This window comes from Notamacropus eugenii, chromosome 7 (assembly GCF_028372415.1).
Source record: "Notamacropus eugenii isolate mMacEug1 chromosome 7, mMacEug1.pri_v2, whole genome shotgun sequence".
Classification (NCBI taxonomy): domain Eukaryota; kingdom Metazoa; phylum Chordata; class Mammalia; order Diprotodontia; family Macropodidae; genus Notamacropus; species Notamacropus eugenii.
In genome coordinates, this window is record NC_092878.1 from 63,090,077 (window position 1) to 63,102,223 (window position 12,147).

At 37.3% G+C, this 12,147-nt stretch overlaps 1 protein-coding gene across 1 annotated transcript in view; it reads left to right on the forward strand.

Annotated features, from left to right (window-relative positions):
* Positions 1–665: 665 nt before the first annotated feature.
* Positions 666–12,147, forward strand: part of LOC140513941 (neurexin-3-like) — a 46,634-nt gene continuing 35,152 nt past the window's right edge. Inside the window, exon 1 of the mRNA XM_072623895.1 lies at positions 666–2,009. The gene's annotated coding sequence lies outside the window, so the exon portion shown is untranslated. The remainder of the gene's footprint in view (positions 2,010–12,147) is intronic.

A 12,147-nucleotide genomic window follows, 5' to 3' on the forward strand; every position in this document is an offset into this window, starting at 1 on the left:
TGCTGTTCTATTCACAAATAGGGGTTATACCGAAATAAAATTGTGCAAATGGAAACCTGAGTACTTATCTTTACTTTCAATGCTGACTATCGGCATTTCATCTTTTTATTCAACACTCTAGCCTTACAGAGAAGGTGGCTTAGTGACATATAAGTCTACATAAGTTTTTCACAAAGACAGACAAAAATTCAAGCGGATGTTGGATAACAACTTGTTGGGTGTACTCACGGGGGCAGAACTCTTATTCAGGTTTTAAACTGATGACACGATGACCTCTGACATGCCTTACAATTCTGAGAGTCTATGGTTTCTTGACCCATTTCAGTGATGGTTGAAAACATGGAGAATTACACTTAACACTTAGTTATGAATTGACTTTTGATGAGTGTTTATCTGAGAAGTTTCAGAGGCTTGAAATCTATAGGGTCTTATTATATCTCAGAATTTTCTAAAATCTTTTCCAAGTGATTATCTAGGGACAATGAAATCCACATCCAATGAAATCACCATCCAAAAGAAAGGATTTCTTCAATACCTTTCTTTGAGGTACAGCTCTTCTAAGTACTATCAAAAAAAACCAAACCCATCTTAACATTATTCTGAATCTTTGGTTGCTTATACTTTGCACTGGTTCTTTGGTTCTAAAGTGGCAATCATGTTTCTTATTCCAAATGATCCCTGAAGGAGCAGGTCTTTATCCTTTATACTCTTCTTTCCTGAAATGTTTTCATTGCCACTCAAATCTGAATAACCCTAAGTGTTAGCAACAAACATCTTTTACCAATTTTGATTACTAAAGACCACAATTTCCTATCCCAAAGCTAGTACTAATGAGTAAGTAATTCTGGAATTTGAAAGTTATACAGTTGTCTGGAGATACAAAATTTATTGACATGATCTTCCTTTTCTTGATGTGAAATAACTATTATTTATAGTCTCCGGTGCCACCTCCTTTGGGAGACCTTTCCTGATTCCCTACATTTGTTAGTGTTCTCCCCTCCCTAAAATTATTTTATATTTATTAATCTGAGTATACGTTTTATATCCCAAGTAGAATATAAGCACTTTGAGAATAGGGAATGTGCCATTTTTGTCTCTGTGTCCCCCTCACAGTCTATTTGAATAGAGGAAGCACCTGATGTTTCTTAACTTCAGTTTACATTGTTGAAATTGAAGTGGTTTTAAATGTGTAGATTTTGAAATATTTGTGGAAGATAGAGAAGAATGGGATACATTTGAGGCCACTCACAGTCCCTTCAGGAGCATTGTAGATTAGGGTAGTTAAAAACAAATTATAAATCAACTTTTCTATATGGCATTAAGTGGGGTACCAACAAGCCCCTGTTTGGGAAATTTTATGGGAACTCTCTGTTAAAGAAAAAGTCAGAATAAACAAGTTTAAGCTGAAGTTTTATTTTTGTACAAAAGATAAATTCGCCCTTACCCGCTCCAGGCAAAGCCAAGCTGGTGTGTAATACTTTAAGGATGGGAATGATCCATAGCTACTTTGGATAAATTTCTTGCTCCCTGAGGGGATTGGATAGCCCTCCTTTATAATTTGAGAAGCCTAGTTAAAGCTAAATCTTATTCCCTGGGAGGTCTCTTAACTGTTTTGTTTGCATTTAATTTAACTGCCCTGCCACTAAGATACTCAGTCATTACATTAAGACTGATGGGCGTCCATAAGCAAAGACCTCTTTGCTACTTTGGTTTCCTGAGAGGTAAAAATTGGGTGGGCATAATCAGGATCAGCTTTCATATTTCTGGAATGAAGTTAGTTTCCCAAGTGCTGATTGGTCTTATACACCAGAGTGGCTTTGATTATCCTATTTTGACGAACACTTATTTATGAAACTGGTACTAACTTTGGCAATTACCACTATCCTTAGGCAAAGGACCCGAGACCCTTTATGCTGGACAGAAACTCAACGACAATGAATGGCACACTGTACGAGTGGTGAGGAGAGGAAAAAGCCTTAAGCTTACTGTGGATGATGATGTGGCTGAGGGTGAGTCCAATTTTTGTGTAATTGTTCACTCTTTCTACCCTTAAATTTCTTTTTGTCTTTCAGTGATTTTTTTCCCTGACTTAATTAACTTTGATGGACCCAGTGACATATAATCTCCATGAAGGCATGTGAGATCCTTGGGGGAAAAGACTCTTTCATTTTGTCTCTGTAGCTACAACTACTAGCTGACTTCCTTGAACATAGTATGAACTTATTCCAAAACTCCAGTTGGTCATTAAGTATCTAATGGGAACCTACTTTACACCTTGCACTAACAGGTGCTATGAGAGAAGTGAAAGAAATATAATGTACATTTTTTTTTGTCTCAATGAATGTCCATTATTGTGAGGGCAATACAATTAACACAATGAAGCAATTAGTGAAAAATGTCAGACTGTTTATGAATGTCAGTAGAATTGGGAGGGGGGAAGGGTGACAGATATGCACTGCAATACTTGGACAGGCTCAGACTGATTTTCTTTTAATCGGGTCCCTAGTTACCCTGTGGGTAGGGTAAGGCTCCAAATACTCACTGGGAACCCTGGGAGTTGAGTCTTCATAACCACAGTGGAGATTAGTTCCTTGTTTCCAGAAGTCTACCACCCACCATAGACCCAGTCTCTTCCAGGACCGTGAAGACAACTACTTCCAGTATTCTCAGTGAGTAAGTATGTCCTTACTACACTCCCAGCACAGTCCAAGAAACCAGGGACTTCTGTATCTTCATGATCACAGATTTAGAGCTGATGGGACCTCAAAAAGCCATCTCATTTTATAAATAAAGAAATCGAGGCCATGGAAGATAAAATTACTTGCCCAAAGTGAAAAAGAATTATTTGAACTGAGGTTTGAAGAATGGGCATAATTGTGTTAGATAGGAGAGCCATTTTGAATGATATCTTGAATTCTTCCAATTGATATTTATAATAATTCCCATTTCTCACCAATGATATCTAGCAGTGACATTGAATTATGTTCCACATAGTCCACTATCCTGGATCCACAGGCATAGGCTTCAGAGAGGGCAGTTCTAGATGATAAGTGAAAAAAAAAGCAAAACAAAGCAAATCAAGGATAAAGAGAACTTTATCAGGGAAACATAGAACAGAAATAAAATGTAATGGAGTGGGAACAAAAATAGTAAACTAAACTTCAGAACCATGGACTGTTCTAGCTCTGCCACTAACTCATTGTGTGACTTTGGGTATGTTACTTCAAGCTATCTAAGCCTCTGCTTCCTCATATGTAAAATAAGGTGACAGAACCAAATGATGTCCATTCTTAGTCTCTAGTCTTACATCATTGATAGTCTACTTAAACTGGATGTCTCATGGGGATTTCAGACACAACACATCCAAAACAGAACTATCTCCTTCCCCTCTTCCAATGACTCCAGTTCCAAATTTGCTTGTTTTTCTTAAAGGTGCTACCATCTTTCCACTCACCCAGAGTTGCAATTTTGGCATACTCCTGAACTCCTCACTCTTACTCATCCTACATTTTCAGTCAGTTGCCAAATACCTCTACAACATGTTTTGTGTCTGTCCCCTTCTTTCCACTCACATAGCTATCACCCTAGTTCATACCCTCTCATCTTTCTCCTGGACTATTATATATATATATGCACACATATATGTATATATATATATGTATATGCACACACACATACACACAATATAAATATATATATACACATATACATGTATATGTGTGTGTATACGATATATATGTGTATATATGTGTGTGTGTGTGTGTGTGTGTACGTATATGGTCAGGAATAGCCTCCTAATTAATTTACATACACACACACACACACATATGGTTTATCCTCTCTTAGTCTTTCCCTCACAAAGCTGTCCAAATGATTCTTCTTATTTCTGTACTGGATAAACTCTGCTGGCTCGCTATTACTACTGGGATCAAATATTAACTGTTCTGCTTGGCATTTAAAGCCCTTCACAGTCTTTCTTCAGCCTACTTTGCAGCCTTTTTATAGATTACTACCCTTCAAGCACACTATAGCCTAATTGAAATGGCCTTTTTACTTTTTCTCATACATATATTCCATCTCCAGGACCTTAGATCTGGCTGTATCTCACAGCATTACCTCCTCACTTCTGTCTCTTAGAATCTTTTGTTTCCTTCAAGGAGAAGTTCTAGTACCACCTTCTATGTGAACTCTTTCCTGATTTGCCAGCTGCTAATGACTTTCCTTCAAAATTATCTTGTAGCTTGTGTGTACCTATGTAGGCATTCATTGTCTCTTAGTACGGACTTTCATTTGTATTTTTGTATCTCCTAGCTCTAGCAGAGGGATCAGCACAAAATAGTTACTTAAATGCCTCTTCTTGATTAACTTATTGTTTTCTGAGGTCTGTTACAGTGATAAGATTGAGAAAATCTTTATTTGTACATGCAAATATGTACTTCTGTACATTTAGAGTCTGGAAGCACAGAGAGAGGAGTCAGTTTCAGAGAATGTGCCTAGGTTTGTGGGAAGCTGTAGCAGATGAGGAGAGGTTGTATATGAGATGGATTTTCCTTATTGTGCATGGCATTCAATTAAATTAACAATCAGGAGACTCAGTATGGGAGTGGTAAATAGAATCTCAGAGCAAGGAATACATACCACTGATACATATTGCCATGAAACTCTGGGCAAATCACCTTGCTGTGCTCCAGGTAATTCTCTAAAACTCTAAAAAGTTTCAGAGATGGTGACTGCATTGGTAGGGTTTTTTTAAGTTTTAATTTAATTTTAAATTTAAATTTAATTTAATAAGTAGGTTGGTTTTTCTTTAATTCCAATGCCAGTGAAATCATAGGTCCAGTCTTGATGGTCTGTCCCTGCAGATACAAAGACAGTAATGAAACAGTCTCTACCTTCAAAAAGCTTCCATTCTTTTGGGGAGGGGAGTTCTTGGGCAAAAACGGTTGTATTTGGGGCCAAAAAAATAGACCACTTCAGATATAAACATATGTAACATCAAGTGTAACTATATGACAGGGCTTATAGGTTTGAAAAAGAAAGCAAGGAATGTTCCTCATGAATCCTACTTCTGGAATCTGGGATTTTCTCCAAATCATCTGTTAGCCAGCCCCAAAGGCATTGCCCTTCTTTACAAGGCATGTTCCTCACCAGGGACAAATCAGTTTCTGAAGCAAAGAAATAGTGAGGGAATTAACCCAGCCTGAGGCTACTTGTGTGTGAGGAAAGCATTTTGCTTTTACCAAGGCTGCTGACACAACCTAAGTTTTTTTATTCATAACTGTTGCATAGCCTAGGAAAAGTGGCCCTAAGTCATATGTATCTTTTGCTTTTTCAGACACTTTTAACAGACCATCAAACCCATAAAATTCTCACATGATTATAGCTCAGAGTCTCTGTGTGAGTGGCAGAACCCTATCTAGTGTTTTAGGCTTAAGCCTCTAAACAGTTCATGTGCCACAAGCCCCTTCATTGGTTCCTTCCACTGTGGGTCTACTGTTTATAATTACAAATATGCATACATCAGACGTTATGACCAGTCATAATTTTATATTAAAAATCAGGAATTATGAGTAATTTAAAGAAATAGATAATTCTGAAAGCAAATCTCTGTACTCTTCAGGCAAGGACAGAGGCGGAATTAAACCTTCCTTGAACTTTCCTAATATCAGTTCCAGGCCCTTCTAGATACACCCACCTCCCAATGGGTTTGAATGAACACAGTGACAGACAGAGTGGGCATTTAGATAACCCAGTCTTTTTCCATTCAAAATTTCCACTCAACTGTCAATCTCAGTTTACCATTTCGCTTTTGTTGTACTTGCTTTTTCCTTCTCCCACCCCAAACTAAAACCAAATCTTGGGCTCATCTGCCCCCCACACTGAGTCACCATACTTATTCTCAGAATCACCACCTAAAAGATTCCATTCCACCTACTGAATGTAAGCTTAATCTCATACATATGCCCGTAGTTACATAGAAATAATACTGTAATAAGAGGTAAAGAATCCTTTTTTTTCTTGAATTTGTTGATGAAGACATAGTCTTTGGAGAGAAAGGGGGGAGTAAGGTAATGTAACTGTAAATTCACAGTGCATACGCGGACATGAACTTGTCATTCAGGTAACTGTGAAGTCATTTTTGAAAAACTACAAGGAAAAAAATGGTTTTAACAGTCCAGATCAGCTCATTCTATTGTTAGTTCAGTGAATCTATTTTTAAAAACAGCCATTAGATGGCAGTCTCATCCTAATGCTTTCCCCCCAAAATACTCTTGTTTTTGTGTAGGAAGTCTGTATGCTGAAAACCATACTTTTAAATAAGCAGCTGAAGATTTCCAGCGTCCACAGTAATGCACAGTCCTTCCCTCACTAGTCTTTATAGAAACACTGCAATAAAGGTAATTACAAATTAGGCATTTGGTTATCCCTAATAATTAAAAACCATTGCTAAACCATACAATGCTGAAGCCATGCAGTAATTTGGTGTTTGAAGTTAATGAAGCTGTTTCATCTTTAACCCATTCAGGTCTTACCCCCTACTTAGTGATTGAGGCATGAATCCAAGTGTGAACATTAAGAAGATCTAGGAAATTAAAAATAATAAATGATTTTGCTTATGAGAGATGGTCTAAGTTTCTTTTTTAACAAAGATAAGGATTTTTTAAAATTAATTAACATGAGTAATAATTAGGAAATTTACATTTGCCTCCCTCTTCTTTTCTCATTCCCCCCCCCCCATTCCATCCCAACACATACTCTTCCCAGGTTATTAAGAAATGGCTCATTGCTTCATTTACTAATTTCTACTAGTAATGAAAGGTCCCTGATTTCAAGGGATTTCCAGTTACTTCCCAGAAATTTTGCATAGAACAACAGGATAGACTATTGCTAGTACAATGCATTAGGATTGACAGTGTTTATAGGAGCCAAAAAAAACACTTTTCCCCACTTGATATTGGTCAGGCACTGCCTCCCTTGTTTATCACTACCCTTAATAGTGAGGAGGGGAAAGATTTCATATTGACAGCAGCTATGGAAGTAACATGTCACCACAGGCCCATTCCAGCTGGGACCTAAGAAGACCAGATTCTACTCCTAACTTGTTCTCAGTGGCCATGGACCTGAAGTAAGGGATTTCTGTTCACCTCGATTAGAAAATAGAAGACCCACCTACTGTATCACATGGAAGGAAACCTAAGGACATTGCATCAGTTCACTGGTTAAGAATAACCATATACTACTTTTAATGCATGAGCTCCTGGTTCTGTGCCCCCATATCACAGGCCAAATATTCTACTTCAATGCTTTTCTGAAACCAAGCAAGACTGGCCAGTGCCAAATCACCAGCATTATCAGTTAGGCCTTTGATTCTGTCTTGTATAGGCTTATTTTCAATTATTGGCACCAGAGAGATATAGGAAACAGCTGCCTCAGTGACTGGCTAAATTGTTATCATACTTGTAGAAGGACTTCTCACCTTTGCTGTTTCCTTTCTTACTGTATCATAATTGTAGTCTAGCCATCCTCTGTTCCACAGCTCCTATAATGAGAATAATAAGTAATTTAAAGAAATAGATAATTCTGAAAGCAAATCTCTGTACTCTTCAGACAAGGGTGGATATACAATTACATCTTCATTGTCCTTTCCTGACATCAGCTCCAGTCCCTTCTAGCCACATCTATCTCCCACTGAATACTTTGCCTGGTGGTGCTTTAGGATCTGATGATGGAAGAGGGATGATCTAAACCTAACCTGAAATTAATGGGAGTTAATTTTTCATTTCCACTAATTTTATTGACATTGCCTATTGACCCTATGGTGTCAACGGGGCCTGGAAGGCAAAGGAAGCAATTTTGAACTCCCTTGGGACCTTCTAGATGTATTGATCGACAAGATTCATGGCACCCTCCCCCTATGACCTTGTGGCAACACCATTATCCTGACCATCTAACCTCCTACATAAGAAGTTTCCTAATTTCCCCAGTTGCTACGGCTGCCTCCTGCCAAATTTGTGTTAATGTTAGCAATATATTTCCTTTATATGTTTACTTATGTGGTTACATGTTGTTTACCTCAATATAAGCTTCCTGAGGACAGAGACTCTTTTTTTTTGTCTTTGAATTTGCAGGTCAGAAATACTAAGCCTTTGAGAATTTCCAAGACTAATTTGAGATAGGGTTTCCCATCCTTTTGACATCTTTGACCAACGCCTCCCATTGCTTGCTTCATGAATACTCAGATAGTTTCTCAATACAGCCACCTAGCTTAAATGATAATATCACCTGTTTACTGAACCAGACCCAAACTGGGAAGGGGACTATTGCAGTTCAGCATGAGACTGAATTCCTATTCTAGCTATCTGTGAAAATTTAAAGATAACCACATAGGTTCATGGATGTTGTGGGCACAATTGCAGTCAGCTACAAAGACCTTCCATGTGTTCTTGGCTTCTGTATACTACCAATAATTCACCTCCTTAAGCTTTAACTTGATGGAATTATTCAAGCATTACCTTTTCTCGGATCACTGAAGACTAAGGAGATGTTCAAGAAAAGAACACACCAATTTTACATCTATTCCCATCACTGAATGGCCAGAACCATAACATTTATTTATCCTGTATTGTAATTTATCAAATTTAATATGGATAAAACTTTCTTAGCGTGGCTCCAGATTTGTCTTTCCCTTTTTCTTAGTTCTCTTAACATCTTAATCCAGCTGAACAATCCTCAAGGGGTCTATGAGAACAAACTCCTTGTCATTAAGTCTGCATTTGAGATACACTCACATTTTTAGAAAGTAAATATCTCTATGGAATGCCTTAAAAATAAGATATAAAGAATTTCCAGAATGTCATGAAAAAGGGACATATATGTACATATGTGTATGTATACACACACACACACACACACACACACACACACACACACACACATATATATATATATATATATATATATATATATATAGAGAGAGAGAGAGAGAGAGAGAGAGAGAGAGAGAGAGAGAGAGAGAGAGAGAGAGAGAGATATGTAGAAGTAGACAAAAGTTCTGGAGTATCTTAATATGTACATACATATTATCTCTCTATTTCTTTCTATCTCTGAGACCGGGGAAAGTGTGGACATATGATTTTATTAGTGTAGAGTATTCATAATGCGAAAATCCCCTCCACCAATACATCTTATATTCTTAAAAAGTTTGTGTCACCAATAAGTGAAATGACTTACTTAAGGTCACTCAGCTAATATGTCACAGGTGTGAGGTGAGCTCTGATTTTCCTGCCTCCAAACCCAGTGCTCTATCTACTACTTCAGACTGTCTTACATTCATTCTTCAGTCATAAGATTCCCAGATATAGTGCTTATTGTCTACAAAAAATGCATAATAATGCTACAAGACAGGCAATACAAAAATTACTCATGTTTTCAGATGAAGAAACCAGGGTTCAAGAAGTTGAAGTGATTTTCCCATGATCCCACAGTACAAAACCCATAATTGTGCTCCAAATTCTATGCTACTGGACTACAATTCAAAAGATTCTCTATCTCAGATTAAAGGTCTTCTACTTAAGTTTTCCTGAGCCTTAGCCTTGCGTCTTTTCCTAACACTCTGGTAAATCACTCCATCTCATTTTTTAAGACCTTACATTCAGTATACTTTGGATCACAGAGTCCTAATCCAAGGTTCACAGACATCAGAAAGGTCTGTGGATAGATTTTGGGTATTTTGTAAATTTGGATGGTTTAAAAAATTACATCTTTATTTCAATATAATTGATTTATTTCATTATGCTATTTTTAAAAATTTTGTGCATGCAGTGTTTTAAAAACATTGTTCTGAGGAGTCCATAGCCTCCATCAGATTGCCAAAAGGAGCCATGAGGATGGAGAGAAGGGAGAATAAGTATTTGCATAGTATCTACTATGTGCCAGTTACTGTATTAAGCATTTTTTACAAATATTATCTCATGTGATCCGTTAGGTTCTGTAGGTTAGGTGCTATTATCATCCCCATTTTAAAATTGAGCAAACAGGCAGACAAAAGGTTTGTTACTTGTCTACGACTAATAAGTGTCCCAGCTAAGATTTTAACTCAGATCTTCCTGACTCTGGGGCTTTCAGATATAGTGCTCTACCCACTATGGCAACAGCTGCCTCTGACATACTATAACTCACAAAAAGATTACAGTACCAACAGACAGTACCAAGATAAAGCACAATTCTTGGAACCATACAGTTCCCTTCAGAAACCTGTGTGACCTGCTTGATGGACTTTATTATGAAGCCTGCAATATCATCATTTTAACAATATTTAGACAACCTAATGAAAGTAGCACGTGTGTGTGTGTGTGTGTGTGTGTGTGTGTGTGTGTGTGTGTATTTGTATTTCAGGACCTCTCTGGACACTGCAACAGTGCAAAGATGTTCTCAAGTAGTATTTTCCATGTATATGACCTCCTGAACCAAATAGTCCTTGAGCAAATCCCTCTCATTTTAGGAAAATGTTATCCCATTCTAAATAGAATTATTATTAACTATAATAATATAATATCTAATTTTATATAAAATAATAATACTAATATGCCCCTTTCATCTGCCTATAACCCTTAGACTGGTGACCAAACTGAGGATATCATTGGTTTCTTGAACGGAATCGTCAATGTTAACTACTCACCATCAGGACATTGGGACTTTCTTAATTCCACCAAGTTTTGCTATTAAACAGCAATTCCTTGAAGGCAAGGATGAGTTCACTTTTGTGTTTAGATTTGTATCCCCATCACAGAGTAGACGCAAATTTTAAAATTAATTCATTTATTGTCTATTTAAATATTTCAGTCCACATGAACTATATCTCCTCTTCCTATCTCCATGTTTTCTGGTTTCTTCTTTCTCTATCTTTTTAACCCCGGAATTTTCCCAGTGATGTTATATGGCTGTAAATCATAGAATACTATGATCTCAGAAGATTTAAAATCACAAATACTGTAGCCCAAAGGGCAGTGGGATAAAGCATGGCAAATACTAGTAAGCTGACATATATTATTAACCATGACTCGTGTGTGAGATCTGTTTCCTTCTCTTTCAAATTTGCAAATCTTCTGAAAGGTGTTTTTCTATAGAACTACCTTTCCCCAACCCCCAGCCTTAAGTCTTCCAACGTCCCATAGATCAGAGCACCATGCAAGCTCAGAGTTGGAGGGGACCTTAGAGTTCACCTTGTGCAAGCACTGCATAAATCATTAATCTTTTCTATAATGTTCTCAAAAAGCTGTCATTCAACCTCTGCCTAAAGACTGAGTGACAGGAGCCCATCAACTCTGAAGAAAATCCATTCCACTTAGAGTTGTATTTGTTAGAAAGTTTTTACTTCATATTATGATGAAGCTAGGTGGCTCAGCTGAGTGAGAACCAGATCTGGAATCAGAGAGCCCAAGTTGGAATCTGGCCTCAGACACTTACTGGGAATGTGACTTTGGACGAGTCACTTACCCACTGCCACAGGTGCCTCATCCGTAAAATGGAGGTAATAATGGTACCTACCTCCCAGAGTTCTTGTGAGAATCAAATAAGGTATGATTTGTAAAATATTTTGTAAACATTAATCGCTACATAAATGCTGTTAATATTAATCATCATTATTATTATTTGTTATAACTCTTTGCTCTTGGTCCTAGTTTTTCCCTCTGGGTATAAGTAGAATCAGTTTATTTTCTGTTTTATATAAATATTTGAAAACTATCATGCCCTTTATAAGTTTTCTATTCTCCAAGCTAAATAACCCTAGTTTATTCAAGTTTGATTTCTACCTCCCTGCTCTTTTTCTATTCTCTGGACATGTTTTAATTTGTCATACTCCTTAATAAATGTGGCATTCAGGACTAAACAAAGTCATTTAAATGTACTTTTACTATAGTCTCCCTAATTTTGGACCATATATTCTAGTAACACAAAGAGAGATTACATTAACTCTTTTCGCTTCCACGTCATGATGTTGAGTCATGATGAGCTTGTAATTCATGAGAACCCTGAGGATACTGGCATATTAATTGCTTTCCAGGCCCGTCTCCTCTGTCCCAGCCCCAGCAAGTTATGCTTGTGCAGTTTATTTTTGTACCCAAATGCATGCCTGGACAATTACAT